Below are 18,017 nucleotides of genomic sequence, written 5' to 3' on the forward strand. Positions count from 1 at the left end.
AGAGAGAGAGAGAGAGAGAGAGAGAGAGAGAGAGAGAGAGAGAGAGAGAGAGAAAGACAGAGAGTGAGTGGAATCAGGTGCATTAAATGGAATTGTGAAATGTTTCGCCTAAAGCTAAGCGCCGCTTTGCTACATACAAATTGGATGATTAACAATTGAGCCATTGCATTGAAATATAGTGCATGGCACGGCACACACACACATGAACTTTATACACACATCTTTTGCGATATGCACACAAAATGTCAAATGTTGAAATTTACTAAAAATTTACTTAAATATGGGTACAATTGGAGTGCATACGTGGAATTCCCGCATTTATCGCGAAATAATGTAGACGTTCGAATTTGCGGCATGTAAATCAGTTTGGCAATGACATGACGATATTGCCTGTTCATATTCAACAAACAGAATTACGGTATGAATATACATTGGCCACTTATTTCGCAAATGATCGTTTTGTTCGGTTTTCGGTGGCAACCGAATTGTGTGGCGGATGAAATACAAGACACACATGAGTCTATGGAACAAAATGAATTTTTGAAATTGGCTTGTTGATCCGATGAACAGATTTTTTTTTGCTTCGAATAACATTTCCGAATTGTATCCGTTAAATGGAAAATTAACGACTTGTGCACAGAACTATATGTAGGTATTTTGAAAATGAACGCAGTTCAAAGAATAAACACGCCATCGAAACTAATTACCGTGTTTCTCTACTGTACACTCCCTCCGACGCGCCTACCTGAATATCTAATCCAATGATATGCAGCTCTTTCGTTGTTTGACACTTTGCTTTCAAGGTAACCGCGTTCACCGGTGAATTAAAGTCAAAAGTCATTGGTCGCTGTCACACGTTACTATGCAACGGACAATCCAAACAACAATTTGATTCGAAGGAACAATGTGTTTTATGTGGAAAGAAAATCCGAAAACAATATCTTTTCAACAAAAAAAAAAATCTGTGTGAAGTCGGTTCAGAATAAGTTCTTCGAATAACAAAAGAGTTTGATGCCGCATTTATTGTTAACCAAATCATTTGAAAACTATCTGTTTCGCTCAAAATGTAAACTTCTATGTTCGATTGACTTTTTGATAACGAGACGGAAATGTTTGTTGGTTCCACAAATTATGAACAAAAAAATTGAACTAAGGCCTTGTTAAAAGATCACCTTTGAACTGCACGAGAGCGATTGGTTAACATATTTAACTGTTAATTATTCTAGCAAACGGTAGTTATTTTAAAATCAGAATTCTGAAGCAATTTCACCATATATAGTAAAAAAAAAAGTTTGAAATGAGCAAAAATTTTAATTGAAATTCATGTTTACAAAGGCAATTATTTGGTTTCCTTCGAATTTCAAATTATGTGAACGAAAAAGAGAAGAAAAAAAATTATTATTCAACCGAAATGTGACAATAAAATAAAACGTTTTCGGTTCAACACAATAAGCCATTATTATTATCTTATGCAGCACAAAAACCAAAAAATCGATTGGACGAACCGACCAAACAAAAAAACACATCCATTTACATAATAGCCGCAGCTACGCGTAGAGTTAATGTAAAATCGAAAAAATATTCAGTTGTGAATGGATGATAAAAAAAAAGCGAACGAACGTATAAAAATTGTGGCCACTGTTGGAATATGTGAATGACGCTATTTCCGGTTTAATGGGCACTAGAATTAGTTGAGCTGATGGGAAGAACTATAAAATCATTAAAAGTATAAAAGTATAATAAAATTCGATTGAATGAAACACAGGGAAATGGAGAAAATAAATTTTTTCCTACAAAAATCCGTTGTTGATGCATAATTTCCATTTGGTCAGGAATACTTATTGCTTTCAGTTGCGATATTTTTTTGCCATAAATGCAAAAAGTAAAACAAATTTTCTTATTTCAACTTATCGAAAATGTGTGTGTGTAGAATTACTGTAAAATTCCCCGGAAAAAACTCCTCAAACTTTCCTTGAATTTATCAAGAGAAAAACAAATCCACATCAATTTAATCAATTTGAAGCAAAATCGATTATGATTTGCGCAGAAAAAACAGCATTTTGGAACGTTTTCATCTAAATTACAGTTTAAATTCGATATCAACTGCCGACCTCTATTCAAAACTAAGCAACCAATCTTGTGCATAGAGAATACCAAAATGCCATTGGAACTGAAATGCGTTGAATTCATTAGCGACTGAGCAATTCAAATCTCCTAAAATATGTTGCTTAAACTCAACATGAACATTCATGCTATTTGCAAGTGGAATCTTCACTTTACTTACAAATGTTTTACTAGCTCTGACACAGTAAATTGCGTTCGTTCTGAAATGTAGCACAAAGCAATTGTTTCTTTTTTTCCTTCAAAATTCTATTAAATATTTTGTTTGTTTGTTGTAAATGTGCAGCACAAAGACTGTATTCATCCAGTTTTGTGTGTGTTGGAACCAAAAACACTTCTAAGGGCTACATCGAGTTAATTTTTTTAAATAATTTTTGGCAGCAATTTGATTCGTAGACTTAAACGTCTCGAATGATCACAATTGAATTTGTTGCAAATTAATTCATTGTAAATAGAATGAAAATATCGTTTGCCAAAAAATAAATTCGTTCATTTTGTTTTGTGTTAGTTTCTTGCTTGAAACGAAAATTGAAGCGTAAAAAAAGTCTTAAACTGCAAGCTACTGCGCTTGCCAAACGAAAACGAATAGCAAGAAATGGCAATTAATTTAAGACCCTCTTTTTTCTAGTTTACATCTATTTTAGAGATAGGGTAATTCATGGTGTTTTCGTTCTCTGGCTGTGCTAAATATGTCACTTTCTTACACAGCTCCAGATCTATTCAACGGAAATCTCCATCTAGTTATTTAACACAGTGTGTGTGTGTGTGTGTATGTGTGCGTGTGATGACCGAATGCTTCACTACAGTTTTCGATGCGAGATCATATTTGGTAACGCATTTTGTTGAATAAATCCATTGAAATAGCTACTTTTCCATCGAAATGCATTTAGTCACGAATTACATTTGGTCGTTTTTTTCTCTATTTTGTCATTTCTATATGGCAATGCAGTTTAGTCCTCGGTGACGTATGAAAGATGGCTGGCAGGCAGCAATGGAAGCGTGAGCATTTGCCGTTTTCAAACTGAATTGAAATAGGCTTGTTTCTAACGTATATGAAAAAAAAAACTGGAATAAATCGTTATATGTGGAGCATTGTCAGAGTGAGAGATCAAAATAGGGAAATAGAAAGAGAACGCGAGGAAACGAATGGAACTGAGATTAAATACATGCCAATAGTGACATCAGAATCGAAAATAGATTTTGCCGTTTGCTTGCACATGCTATGATAAATCACATATTCGTCCTATTTTTTTTTTTCGTTGTTGGTTCGTTGTTGGTGTTCATTCTCTAAACGGCTCACCAATCGATACAAAACCGAAGTAAGTACGAAATAAAAACTGTATTTCCAGTTTGATATCTAGACATTTGGATTGTCGTGTGTATTCAAAGAACGTACACTAAACAATTTTGCATTGATCGTATGTGTGTTTGTGATTTTGTTTGATTTTGTTCCCATTTTCACCTCTATTCCTGTTCATTTCTTCAACATATGCGCTTTATCCCATCATCTGTTTTTTTTTTGCACTTCTTTCTCATTCTCTTCCACATTTTTTTCCTGGTGTCATTCGCTTCGATCCAATTCGTTTTCGATCAGTGTTGTGTATTCACATTGAGTGTAAAACTTAAGCTGAAAGCCTGGGAATAAATGTTATCACGCGTATATGAAATCAACATCGAAATTTGCCAGCTAAAAAAACGAGCCAGAGACAGACCAAGGCAAAAGTTTCAATGGAAATTGGCGTATCGACAGATGAGCACACGACACATTTGTCAAACTGGCAATTAAAGACTTGCGTCTCTTCGGTGACTAAAGCATATCGAAAAATTTGTTCAGTGTCTCTATCTCTATCTCTCTCTCTCTCTCTGTGTGTGTGCGTCTGGGTCCCTAGTGAAATCTTAAAATAATTGGGATTATTGATTTTTTTTCTTCCTTGGCATCGTCTTATCGCACATATTTTATGGTATGAATTTAGTTTTTCATGCAAGGTTTTTCTTATCCAGTTTACAATTATCCTCAGGCATTCAACTAATCGGTGTATGTGTGTGTGTGCCTGTGCATGTATCTTTTGAAAGTCTTGTCGTGTTCAATGACTTCTTGCTTTCAGGATAGGAAAAGAGCATTCTTCGATCGATTAAATTTTGCTCGTGCAACACTCCATAACGACACAAACGGTAATTGCAAATCGCAAACTGTTTAATGGTGCATAAACATTACCAAATGAGCGTAGAATATTACCTATCAAAGTATTTTCTCGCTTCGACTTACACATCTTGCTCTTTCTCTATCTCATTCACACAGACACACACACACACACACACACACACACACATACTGATCAAATGGGGGCAAAGCGGTAGATTAAATTGAAACCAATTGAATATACACAGTCATTTTGATTTAATGAATCATCAAGTCCAGCTAACATTAATATGCTTTTATACGGAATATGTATATTGTATACACACACACAATTGTATCTCATGAATTCAAATTATTCGATCAATCGATTTCGATCTAGGACGTACGATATCACAACCGAGCAGCATTCAAATGGCAATTTACAATCAATATACATTATACAGATATCCATTTCCGACATCTCTGTCTCACTCTTTAAAAACAAATGAAACTACTTAATCGAAAGTGTTCCATTAACTTTCGTAATCCGTAAAAATGGTCGAATGCGGACATTTAATGGAATTAAAACCGTTGTATCAAGAAGACGAATGCGAAAAATGTCGATTGAATCACCAAAAAAGCTCGAAAAATCAAGAAGTATCATTTTCATCATAATTAAACGACCAAATGTACGGTATGGCAAATAATTTCGAATCGATCTTTTTTTGCTTATTGAAAATGAAACAGAAGACGAGAAAAGTATTTTTTGTCTACTAGAAATTTGCTTATAATTTCGTACTTCTCGATGATGGAAAATCGATTTTTGATTCTAAACGTATAACTGAACCACGTCTGGTGTCGGTATGTGTATTAAAAGCTTATAATGTTTCATTACTATCTTATTTTAATATTCATTATAACATTTCAAAATCGATTAATGAAATGTTTTGCTGCGCGAGAAAAATGTAGGAGCGCCGTTCGCATGCGTACATCCTCAACGTTTGTATGGCACTTAGTATTTTGATGAGGTGACATAAGTGATCCGTTTTTATAGGAAATGTTCGTATTCACGAAGCGAAACAGCGCTGGGTATTTTTTAACCGAATGGAATTTTCATCGCATGGCTCGAGAGCTTCAAGGAATGTTGATTGATTTTTGTTTCAACTTCTTCTCTCTCTCTCTCTCTCTATCTTACGTACAACATCATAATTCCATACGATTTTATCTATATACGAAATGAAAAACTGAATTGTTTAAACATGTAGGTGAAACCCGATTTAGTTGTTCTAGTTGTCACAAAATGCGGAAGTTTACAGTTGAAAAGGAGAAAAAATATGGAGATAGAACAAAAGCTTTCCAAACCAACAAATACTTGTTAAACATTAATGCTTAGTGTTTTCTTCGTGGGTAAACTTGAAAAAAAAAGACTACATTTTGAGGTTTTGAGCGACTGAAGAAATGCGGTGTTTTCGGTATTGTCGAAATAAAAAAGTACAAAACGTCTGCATTTGTTAAGATGTTTATTTATTTGCTTTTCTATGTGATTCGTGTGCGGATTCCTATCCGCTTTAAATTCACTTTTATCATACAGTTATCGTTCGTTTGCTTCTTTTTCTTCTGTCTCTCTCTCTCTCTCTCTCTCTCTCTCTCTCTCTCTCTCTCTCTCTTTTGTTGTGTGGGGCATGTAATCTCTTTAGAGATGAAATGTATAATTTTCAAATGTCGTTCTAGTTTTTTTTTCTTCTGCGCGCTCTACACAATGCATATTATGTCAAGAAAATCTCTGTCACTTGTTTCCATTCTACTGCTATTTTTTGCAATGTCTTTCTTCTTTTTGCGATACACACGCACTCAGAGAGTTTTGCAGTCAAGCAGAAATCACAACATCAACAAAACATGGCTTCATATGAAAAGAGACAAAAACTAAAATTCTCCTATGGCACAGTAAAAAGAATCGCAACGACGATAAGAAACAGCGGAAAATCAACAAGCATAGGAAAAAGTGTCTGGCAAGAGAGAAATTGTTGAATGTTTGTTGATGATACAACATGGCTTGCTGTTGCTCATTATATGCAGGCTTAATAAGGAACAAATGCTCATTTTTTGCCCTATGTATGTCATTTTGAAGTGCACGACCAATTCAAATTAAGAACAATATTCAAAGTTTAAAGCGAAAAATGAGTCGAACGAGCAAAAAAAGTAGCAAAACTTGCCATTTCAATGAAATTAAACTTAAACTTTAAATCCCTAGCAGATTGTCCTTATTCCGTCTTTTGTCTTAATTTTATGAACGAGAATGACTGGTTAGAAAAAAACGTAAGTTTTGATACCCGTTCTTTGCCTTCCGATGGGAAAAGGGTATACCACTTTAGACGATGGGTTGACGAAATGTCAATTGCTTCACCCGGACGTGCATCGTGCACACGCTCTCACGACTTTAGCTTCCACAATCAATCTCTTTGAAGTCCACAATCTGGCTGCTTTGATGCTGTACATCTTTTGTTGCTTCTCAAATGAAGCAAAAATTGACCACATTTTATGTATGTGTTTGTGTGTGTTACTTTGTGCTTTTTCGTTATTATACCACAAACGTGTGCAACTGTATAGAAAAAATGTGAACCGCAAACAAAGTAGAGCAGTGGAAATCTTTTACCACACTCAAACGCACATTCTTTTTTAGTTTTTGCGACAATTTTCCTAAGCAAACAATATCATTGAATAAATAAATTACAGGCCATGACAGTCATCTATAATCCATTTCAAGAGCCGAGCGAAATGATTGCAATTTTTCACCGAACTCAACTGCAAATAAAACAATATCAATGCCTTTTGCTTCGTATGTTGTCCGCGCAATTTTAAACATTTCATTTCAAATGGTATTATTTAGCCTTTATTATAGAGATAAAGTCGTATGTCTGTACATTAAATTACATTACAATTACATGCCATTACTTAGAAACAAATTTGAAGCAGAGAGGAAAAACCATTTCTGTAAAATATTTCTTGTGGAAAGGCAAAGTCAGTCAAACAATGGAATTGAGTTCAATTTGATGTTTATTCAAAAGAAAACGGAAATAGAATTTGAATCTGACCCAAAGTGGTCACTTATTGATTTTCTCTCTTTCTCTATTTATTTTTTTGCCCATCGTGTTTGTGTCAAATGAGTTTGGCACAACCACACTTATATGGTTCATGTTGATGGGCAATGCTTTATCAACATGCGGTTTAATAATACATTTCCATATCAAATTCCGTGTACATTCCGAGTCATGCTGTAGCATTCAGTGTACTTCTGTACATCTGTACATGAAGACTGAAGAGAGCGAATGGGCGAGTGAGCGAGAAAGAAAAAACTAAGTAAAATATAATGGCAGACGTTATGATTTGGTCGTATGTTTGGAGTGCATGCTCGACCCATCAAGCATTCACTTCAGCACACCAAAATGAAAGCATTTTTCACACGCGTATTTGTGAATATAGTTATTATGTTGTTTTGCGTCACTTAATCATATAAAAGCAAGGATCATCATGATTCATCATTATACTTATCAGCAAAGTTTTTTATTTTTATGCCCTTTTTCCTTCTCGTTCTCTGTGGCTCTCTGTGTGTTCATTGCGTTGAGATTCGTCTATATCATCAAATCATATTCTATTCTATATTCCATCGTACTCGCACGCACAGGCACACACACTTTACTTTTCACTGGCACAGAAAATGCGTAACTCTCAAACGCAATTCCTTTCACTAGCTCCCGATTCCTTCTTCAATTTTCTTGCATATTTAATGGAGACTGGGAGGCGATGACGCTATGTGAAATAGCATGAATAAACATTTCGTACCAAAATCTCTCTTGCGCCAATATAATTGCGATCGATGTCAGAAAAACAGCTTTCGGCCTGAAACCCGGTCTCACGATGTTGAATCGCGAGTTCATTTCGAGTTCCGAGTGCAGTTCGAATATAATAAAGCATAATCGACAATTCAATTGAATGAACATACTCTCTCTCTCCCTCTCTTTCTCTCTCTCTCTCTCTCTCTATACTACGGTACTGCATTCTGGATAATTGCTTTGCAAGAATCGTGTTAATTTAAAAGTGGTAAACGAAATTGGAACAAGGTTTCTAAGTACTTCTAATCATATTTTGAATCGATTGAGCGAACCCATTTCATATATAAAATATGACACACATACTACATCATTTAAATGCGTCGCGAAAAGTTATTAATATAGTATATGAATTCAATGAATTTAGTGCTTTAAGCACTACCTTCGCTGGTATTGAATTAATATTGAAGCCATCGTTAGTGCAGCTCTTATGGTGTTCACCTGTAAAACACCCAGCATTCTGAGTCCATGGTTAAAATTGGTTGGAGAACAAAAAGATACATGGTGACAGGAACCGCTGCGTGAAAAAGTTTGAAATAAATTAAATTCGTTACAAGGACCCAAAGCGGCAAAAGTGTTGAGTATGCAATTAAACTTAATAAATAAACTGCATTACAATCGTATATAATTAGAAATAATGATTTATAACTGAGCAATGGGACCATACAGCCAATGTAAATACATTGATGACAGCGTATGAACTTTCTTCTAAAACTTTACGAATAAAGCATGAGAATAAAGCGTGGCGCCACTATCTCTCCCAAATATATCATTGAAGTCAATGGAATACATAAGAGTTCAAAAACTCAGCGATAGATGGCGCCTCTATGAATCCTATACGCAGCTTACTTACTGAATATGGCCTATTTGTAACTGAGCGTGTGAACGAGAAAGAAGGACAAAGCGAGCGAGCGAGGCAAAGGGAGTGAGAGAGCAGCGGGGTGCTTTCAACGAAAGGATTTATCGTCATCTATAGAAGCATAATTTGCAATAGTCGCTCTCTCATTCTCTGCCTATCTTTTGAAGCCAAATTTATCGGTATCATCATCTCGTTCAGCTTGTACGTGGGCCGCGTTATCATCAAAAGCCGCAATGGCCATGCCACGTCACTGTGATGAAAAACTCTGTCTCACACAAACCAAAAATGAGAGAAAAAAAAATTAAACATTGAAGCGAAATTTTGCCTAAAGGGCAATGGAATTTTTGATTACACTCTAACCATTCATCACTCTATTAACGTTTTGGGCCAGCTTCGTTCACCGTCAATGTTTATATTTCATTTTTGTAAGTGTTCGCCACTTTGTACATTTTTTCCCTATTTCTATGGTGTCAACTCCAACTTAAATTCACGTTATCATCTGTCTTTTGTCGTTGCTTCTTGTTTCATTTTGCTCGCTCCTGTATGTGTGTGTGTGAGTAAGTGTTAATGTACAACTCTTCATCTCTCCCCAAACAATATGAAAATCCACCCGAAAGTTTTGTTAATGGCTACAAAATAATTCCAGAATGACAATGACAACGGAAAACAGCAGCAGCAATGACAGAAAACGAATGCAAACCACACGCGCCAGAGCGAGCCCAAGAGATTGAGAGTAGAAAAAAAAGCGACCATTGGAATAAGCGGCACGGAATATTACAAAATAAAATCTTTATTCGACATGACATGGAACATGACTAAAACATAATTTGCCATTCATGTTGTCCGTTGAAATTTGAGTACACCATTCGAAATGGCACACGGTCGTTGTCATCATGTACATCAAGAGGCGGCAAACTCATGACGCAAATTTCAACACACATCGCTGGCATTCCTGTTGTACCGGCTGCGCTTAGATTCCCGTTTAGTTGATTGATTTAAAATAAGTGTATAATTTCCAGCAATCAATTACGACAAATATGATGGTGATGTCCAACTGGCTGCGGCGTTGAAATATCATCGTTGTTCCACTTTGACGGGGCAATCTTCGATGAGAACAGATAAAAGAAACTCGGTAATGGAAACCATGAGTGAGATGTGCTTAGTTTGCACTTGGAATCAGTGTGGCATATTGGCTTAATTTAACAGCACGAGTGTGTTTTTTGGTCAATTATGAGCAGAGTAGAGCATTATCAACCATACTTTGGGAAAATCAGTAAAACCATCAAATGGTTTGCAATGCATCCGATTTGTGACATTTTTAAGTTTAAAAAAAAAAATCAACAACAACAACAGCAAAAACTATATGTCGATGGCATTTAAAGTGTTTGTAATGTAAATGTATATTGAATGTTCCATTTAAAATGGAACCGTTTTTAATCGAAACGTTGAATTTAATGCGTACAATGCAATAAAGTGGAACCATTCAATGGCTGTCAATGATGAACAAAAATACATTCATTTGAATGTTATCGTCTGCATTCAAGATTACATTTAGCCGCATCGAATGTTGAATGCTATTTGCATTATCGGCGCGAAATTCTTCTGGTCGTTCAGTTCTGATTCTTCGGCATCTGATGCACGATGTGCTATGTGTATACGTGTGCAAAAAGGGTTTGTGTGCTAAAATTCATCGACACGAAACTCAACCCAAAAAATCGATATTTAATAACGCTTTGTTCGCTGCTGCTTTCTGTTTGAGACTTTTATCAAAACGCTTCGTTATATTTCATTCTTCATTCGACGCGCGCTTTACTTTTTTTTATTTCTTTTATTTTATGTTGAACAGTCGTCCATTGACCACACATTTCCGTCCATCCATATTTCATGCTCCTCTTTTTATCTTTTCCATGTAATTTTTGTGGTTTTTCGGCGAAAAATATTCTTGCACCTCATCATCTCTGGTGCAGAAGAGAGAGAGAGAAAGAGAGAAAGAGTCGACGTTCGGTGCAAATAGTGCTTAAAACGCGCACTGCACCATACTCTTTGACTTGTTTCGGTTGCGTTCTCGTGAAACATTTTCATTTTGATCGCATGCTTGCGAAAATGTTGCTTGGGCAAGTTTTTGGAGTGTGTGTGTGTTTTTTTCTGTGTTGGTGAGGATTTATTTCGGTTCCCTCAAATTCCATATTTTCCAATGAATACTCGAGAATGTATTACAGACTTATAGTTTGACAGTGCATCCGAAATGTTGAGACAACTTTCTTCCGTGGTCTTTTTATTTTACTCGGCGATGGCTCTTTATTCCTTACAACACCATTACGAAATATATACGATGACACGGTTTAGAATGCCGCCATTTATGAATAAAGCACGGAAAAACACCTCAAATATGGCAAATGAATTCGTGCATTGAATGGAAAAATTCTCTGTTGGGACTCATCTTCTCCAAAGCACACATTTATTTTATGCTTGCCGGAAACCTAATTCCCAACATCTTTACACAATATTTCGAAAAAAGCGACTGTTAAATAAACTTATTCTCCAGCTGTGTGTGTGTGTGTGTTTTTTTTTCGGAACTGAAGCGAATTCTAGTAAAGGCACTTGTAATTAATTTATACTTTTACCATACAAAGTTGTCATCTTTTTTTTCTGTCTGTCTGTCTGTCACTCTCTCACACTCTTTCGGTTTTCGATTTGAAGCCTTAATATAATGACACGGAAAATTTATGAATAAATCCATATAAAAGTGTATGTGAAGTGGTTATACAGCTTATGATAATCATTAATCGACTCAGTATTCAACGCCGAGAGGCTGCAATTGACGCAAACAACTTTATTTTTTGGAAAACACAGTTCTCTCTCTCTCTCTCTCTGGATGTGTTTTGTTGTTGTTGTTGCACTTCTTGCCGAGATGAGCGATGGGGTAACAAACATTCACTGTCAAGCGGAAGCTCTCTCGGCTGGGATTTTTGATTTCATGGAAGTTCTTAACCACGAAACACTCGCCCTATACAGAGAGGTTGAACGAGTGAGTGAGTGAGTGAGTGAGTGTGAAAGAGAAAGAGAGAGTGAGAAACATTTCGGGCCCACATTCTATATGATGTTTGTGCAATGTTGTCGCCAAACTTTGAGAGGCGTTTCTATGCGTGACCATCACAACGTAACGGCCACAAATGTCTGTAAAATACGTCGAAAAAGACATTTTTGGTTTATATACAGATTGACAATTTTCGGTGTATGTTGACTACATCGGCATTTGTTGTAGCTCTCTCTCTGTCAACAAATTGAAGATACAATTTGTGCAGCTCGATTACGATATAGGATGAGGCAGGCAGAACGAGCAAAAGACTGAAGAGAACATGACGATGTGGTCATATTTATCGCTAAATATGGTTCTACGTGCCACTATTCATTTAAATTTTGAAACGACCTGACAAATATAATCTTAGTTTTACACACATCTATCTCTGGGAATGATTTCTCGCTTCTCTTTCTCTCTCTCTCTATCTCTCCTTCTCCGGGCCGCATATGCATTTGTACGGGTGCTAGCTGCATGCGTATGCGTGTACTCGAAACACATAATATTGAAATTTTCTGCAGAAGATTTATTTCAAGTTGTAATTCGAATATATTACACAATATGAAATGCCGTTAGAGAGTTGTGCGTCAGATTTTGTCATTGTGAATGTAAAATGGCAACAATTTTTGTGTTGTTGGAAAATTAATTATTTAAGGCAGATGGCAAGGGAGGAAGGGAGCGAGAGAATGAACGTTCGGATGTCAACCATGTGAATATATTCATTCACATGCTTGTGCAGTGCATTCGAAATTATGCTGAGAAGGGGGAGAGAGATGGAGATCGAAGTGGAATTCAGCTTTTTAACAACATCAATAATAATTTATGCAGAGAAATGTATACAATATTCTTAGATAGAAGATGGGCAAATGTCCGTTGTTTACGTTGAGTTTTAGCAGACGCTTGAAATACAAACACTGAATTACTACGTGCACCCAGTTTCGTGATAAGAATACACGTTTGTGCAGAAAATCGTCCTTCTCTACCCCATCCATCCATAGCCGCGTGGAAGTTGCTCGCCGTTTCAGCTGTTTAATACAGAATCTCGTCCGAAAATCACTGGAAAAGTTACCGCATCGCGTCACTGAGTCAAATGAATCTTTTGGAAAATTAGCAAAGTGCGTGTACATTTTTTCAACTAACTCTATTCTTGAGCTCACTCTCACTCTCCAGCTCCTCCTCTCCCTTGGTTGCAATGAAATACATGGACATTTGAGTTACCTTTTCGTTTCATGCACTGTTCGAGGCAAGGCAACTTTCGAATGAAACACTCTGTTCAAGCAGCACAGAGTGTTAGACAAATAGATACACGAGACAAGGGAAGATTGATGATATCATGTTGTTCGTCTGTTTGATCGTGGTTCACACTATTTCATCGTTCTACGAATGCTTGTCGGCTTATCTTAATTCCGACGAGAAGTTCAGCGAAAGTGGGTACATTGTGAAATTGTAAAAAGTAAAAACAAAAAAAAAGACCTTCTGCAACTGCTAACCTTTCCGCACATTGGAATGAAAAGCGCACCACAGATTGTAACAAATTAAAATGAGCTACTTATTTGAGGTTATTCATGGCTGCTATTTATGATTTTTATGCTAGTATTTAAATGAATTTGATGGTTTAATGAAATTAGTAAGTCTGGCGCAGGACAAAAATTAAAATAAAAAGAAACGCATGATAAAATTAACAGAAGAGTTCTTCATCATGACGGGGTCAATTGTCACTGATGGTATTTCTTAATAAAAAAAAAATACGGCCACTCTAAAACAATTGGAATTCTCCATGATTTATGAATCATTTTCTCACCGCAGAGTTGACCGACGCTCACCAAGCTAGAAATATTGAACCATGATACTTTGGTCTAATTAAAAAAAGAAAAACGCTGTGCACTTTTTGATTTGTTACATTTGCCCTATTCTATCAACATTTTCCACTTGCTGAGATCGCGCTCTGTGCGCTTGTGGTTCGTTTATCAACGCGTTCAAAATTGCAATAATTATTTCGTTTCCGTTGAATGCCAAGTTGTAATGTTTGTACATTGACTAAAGCTTAAAAATGAATGGTATATATGTGTGTGCGCGTTTTCCTTTTTCATAAAAACCGAACGGGGAAGGAGAAGAAAAAAAATTGGGAAGAAAAGCGAAATTACTTACACTTATTGCTTATATCTTGAAATTTATTGCATCGTTCCATTCGCTAACGTTTGCATGTAGTGGACGTCCATTAAGAACACATTCGTTGCACTTGCCATCCGTTTAGCTCCAGTTTCACTTTTTTTCCCTCTCTATTTCTTATGGTTGAATGCGAACTCTACGAATTTCAGTTTTTGCCCATGGTCATTTTATTCACTCTATTTTTTCTTCTTCTTGCTATCATATCCATACATTACGCCCGCCCACATGGTTCGCAATCTAACAAAATGAAGCGAAAAAGAAGAAATGGAAGAAAGAAAAAAAAAACACGAGAATAAACAATAAAATGTTTCCCATAAAATGCAGTTCTTTATTTGCTATTTAAAAATTATTTGTTGCCTGGCTACTAACCGTAATCGAAAAAATGCGTAAAAAGCGACTTTCAATAGTTTTCGTTTGCGTTCAACCATTCCATTCGTTCAAATTAAATTAGACTAGATGGATTGCATTGCCCCGTTTGAACTATACTCTGTATGGTATTATATTACTGGTATCGAACGAAATTATGTAGCTATTCACGTGAATAACATGGTTAAATTCACGTGATTTCTTTATTACAATGAACGTTTTATGGCGAACAAAACATTTTTCCTTACAAACTTTCAAAAGTGATGAACAGTTTTGGGCTTTTTATTTTGCACTGCCAAGACAAAAACAATTCAATAAAGTATAACATTATTTTCGATTCGAGATTTATTTCGACTTCAGACAGTCGAAAAGAAATATTTTCTAAATTGAAGCATTTACTTCAATCTACAATGAAAGCTCGCATACGTTTGTGCTTGTACTCGGGGTGCAATTTTTGGGCGCGTTAAAACGACAAATACTTCCCAAAACAGCACTATTCTTACAATACACATATTCATAGCAATGGAAAAACTGCGAATTCTAATTCATTTCTGTAAAATCTAAAGCATATCATTTGTCTTGATAAAAATGTGTACCGAAACACATCAAACCTTTTACAAACATTTCAATTTAGTTTGACTGATTGTGTGCAAAATTTGAAATATGTAAAATGTGTCGTATTTTGACGGTCACTTCTTTTCATTATTCCCGTACACAGAAAAGTAGAGCGAAAAAGACATATTTTTTTTCTTTCCATTCAACAGTCACCACTTGAACCAATATCCATGCCACATCAATCCATCAACTTTTTGTTCATTTACAAGCATCAGAAATTCAATGAATATTTAGTTGCTTTTTCTTTCTTTCTTTGAAGCAGGAAATACTTTAGCTGCATTTCCAACGTTGTATCGGATTAAATGTGCTATGCGCAGAAGAAAAAAACGGAGCAATGCTATTCGTTATTTATCGACCGAACACAGCTAATAAATGGCTTTAAAACACTAAAATGATGCCATAGTATATGAGCATAGACGAACGAGTAATGATTCTACTATTTTGCTTTTGAAACTGCAAACTCCCAACATACAACTGTGAGCTTTTGCGTGTGTGTGTGTGTGTGTATTGGTTGACTATAGTCTATGTTGCCATTTTTGCCGTAGGATTCTGTGAGCAAATTCACGAAGGGCAATTTCGAAATTGTATTTATTAGAATTTCAATTCCATTTGCTAGTGATGAAGTGGTCCAGAGGCAAATAAATGAAGCCATTCGCAATTGTGTGTGTGTGTGTCGCTGTTGTAAAAGCAGTATCAGCAGCAAAAGTAACAGCAAACAAACAAAATCGAATCGGATTTATTGAATTTTCCAAGTGAAACGGTGTATCGATGAAGGAAAATGACAAAAAAAGAGCCACTCATTTTGGACTTTGCTATAATTAAAGCATTCGATTGACAGTGGAACACTTTCATTTGAACGTTTATTGTACGACAGTACACGGAATGGCACTCGCAGAGCAAGAGATAGAGAGCATTGTTGTTGCACTCTGATTGAATTGAATGAGAAATCTTCTGAACTGGGATTTAAAGTTATAAATTGTCGAAATCAAAAGCAATTTAATTTTGTGTCTAGACCAAGGCCAAAAGGTCTGGAGGAAATAGAACAATATTTCGTAATATTTTATTCGGTTGAATTCAGTGTAATGGCATATTGTGTGTGTGTGTATGTATGCATGTGTGCTACTGTTCGACATTAAGAATACTCCGATACACATGAAAATTTCAATCAGTATCTCTCTTCGTTGAAGGTAAATGGAGCGCGGTGTATCTCTGCAGGTGGAACATACATCACCTATTGAGTTTCACATCGAGATCACAATAGATGCAGCATTTATGTACGGTAAATAGTTGTTGTGGAAAATGTAAACACGATTTTTGTCAGTTTGTGCAAACAGCCAACATCTTACTAAAAGCCATTTGCATACGTAAATGTTTTGGAACATGCCAAATCGACGCAAGCATTTGGAAGAAAAAAGGAGAAATAGATAAAAGGCGATCAGTTAGCAATGTGTGTTTGTATCGTATTTGGTATGAACTTGATCGGTTTCCTTCGGCAATGATGCATACTTTTCGGAAGCTCGGTTGCCATCGAAGCCAAAGTATATGGTACGGTACGGTACGATGGTGCAAGCATTTCTTCTCAAACTTAACGTGTATCGAGTTGAACAAGAGAATGGTGATTTTCAGCATTTTAGAAATATACATTGGCTGTTCGATGTGTTTCCAATTGAATTCGTAATTGCTTGTACATGTTTGGCCAGGAATAACAATAATAATGCAATCACAGAATGTTGATAAATAGAACGGCCAAAGGGCGGATATTTCGATGGAGACGAAAATGTTTGTAATTTAATTTGAACATGAGATAAAACATCAATTCAAAGTAATTTATTTTCAAATAAACAATAAATTGAAAATTATTCACCATAATTAATTGCCGTTTGCTTTGTACTCAGTCTTTATTGCGACTTCCGTTCTTGCGGAACGAGATTGGAGGGGAGCCCCAGTTAGAATGGGTTCATAAATATTTACCACAATCTTGTTGCAAGCGATTTCTTCGGATGTCAATAATGGCGAAGGCGCAAATATATGAGAAAATATATCCAATTTATTGATTTAAAAGATTAATTATAGCGATGACGTTTCCTCAAACGGTCGCCTTCTCTCTCTCTCTCTCTCTCTCTCTCTCTTTCTCTCTCTCTCTCTCTCTCTCTCTCTCTTTCTAATCCTAAATGGAAATGTAAACATTGATGTTGATGTGCTTTTGCCACACACGCACAAACACAAAACAAAACAAAACTATTTCCACGGTGCAAGTTATAAATTATAAATCATTCGAGTTTTGAGTCAAAATATACAATTTGTGTAGTCATCAAGAAAACGCATTTCGTACTAGCTAGTTGTAAAAGTTTCACATACATACATACATACACATTGAATGCGGTACTGGGTGGCTATCGTCTGGGTTTATCGTTTGCCATGCAAACACACATAAACACACACCAGCACACACGAGTCGAATTGAATGAGCCATGTGCTCGAGAGGCGGATGCCATGGATATGTTATGGCTGTTAAACTAATTTCACATTAAGGGCTTAACAGCCTATCAATTAATCACACATAAGCTTGCATTTCCACACGTTTCGTATGTGCGGTTAGTTGTTTAGTCGGGTTATTTGGAAACTGGTCTCTCACCCTCTCTCGTTTTCTATCTCCCTCACAATGTATGATTATGTACTGTGTACTGGCATTAAGTAAACTTTTCGCTTCGTTGTAAAACATAATCACGCCAAAAAGACATGAAATCGAATATAAGAATAATGGAAATATTTGTGCGAATTTACCGAAATGTGTTGTGTCCA

This window comes from Sitodiplosis mosellana, unplaced genomic scaffold (assembly GCF_009176505.1).
Source record: "Sitodiplosis mosellana isolate CC-2019 unplaced genomic scaffold, AAFC_SMos_1.0 Smas_scaffold_6170, whole genome shotgun sequence".
Classification (NCBI taxonomy): Eukaryota; Metazoa; Arthropoda; class Insecta; order Diptera; family Cecidomyiidae; genus Sitodiplosis; species Sitodiplosis mosellana.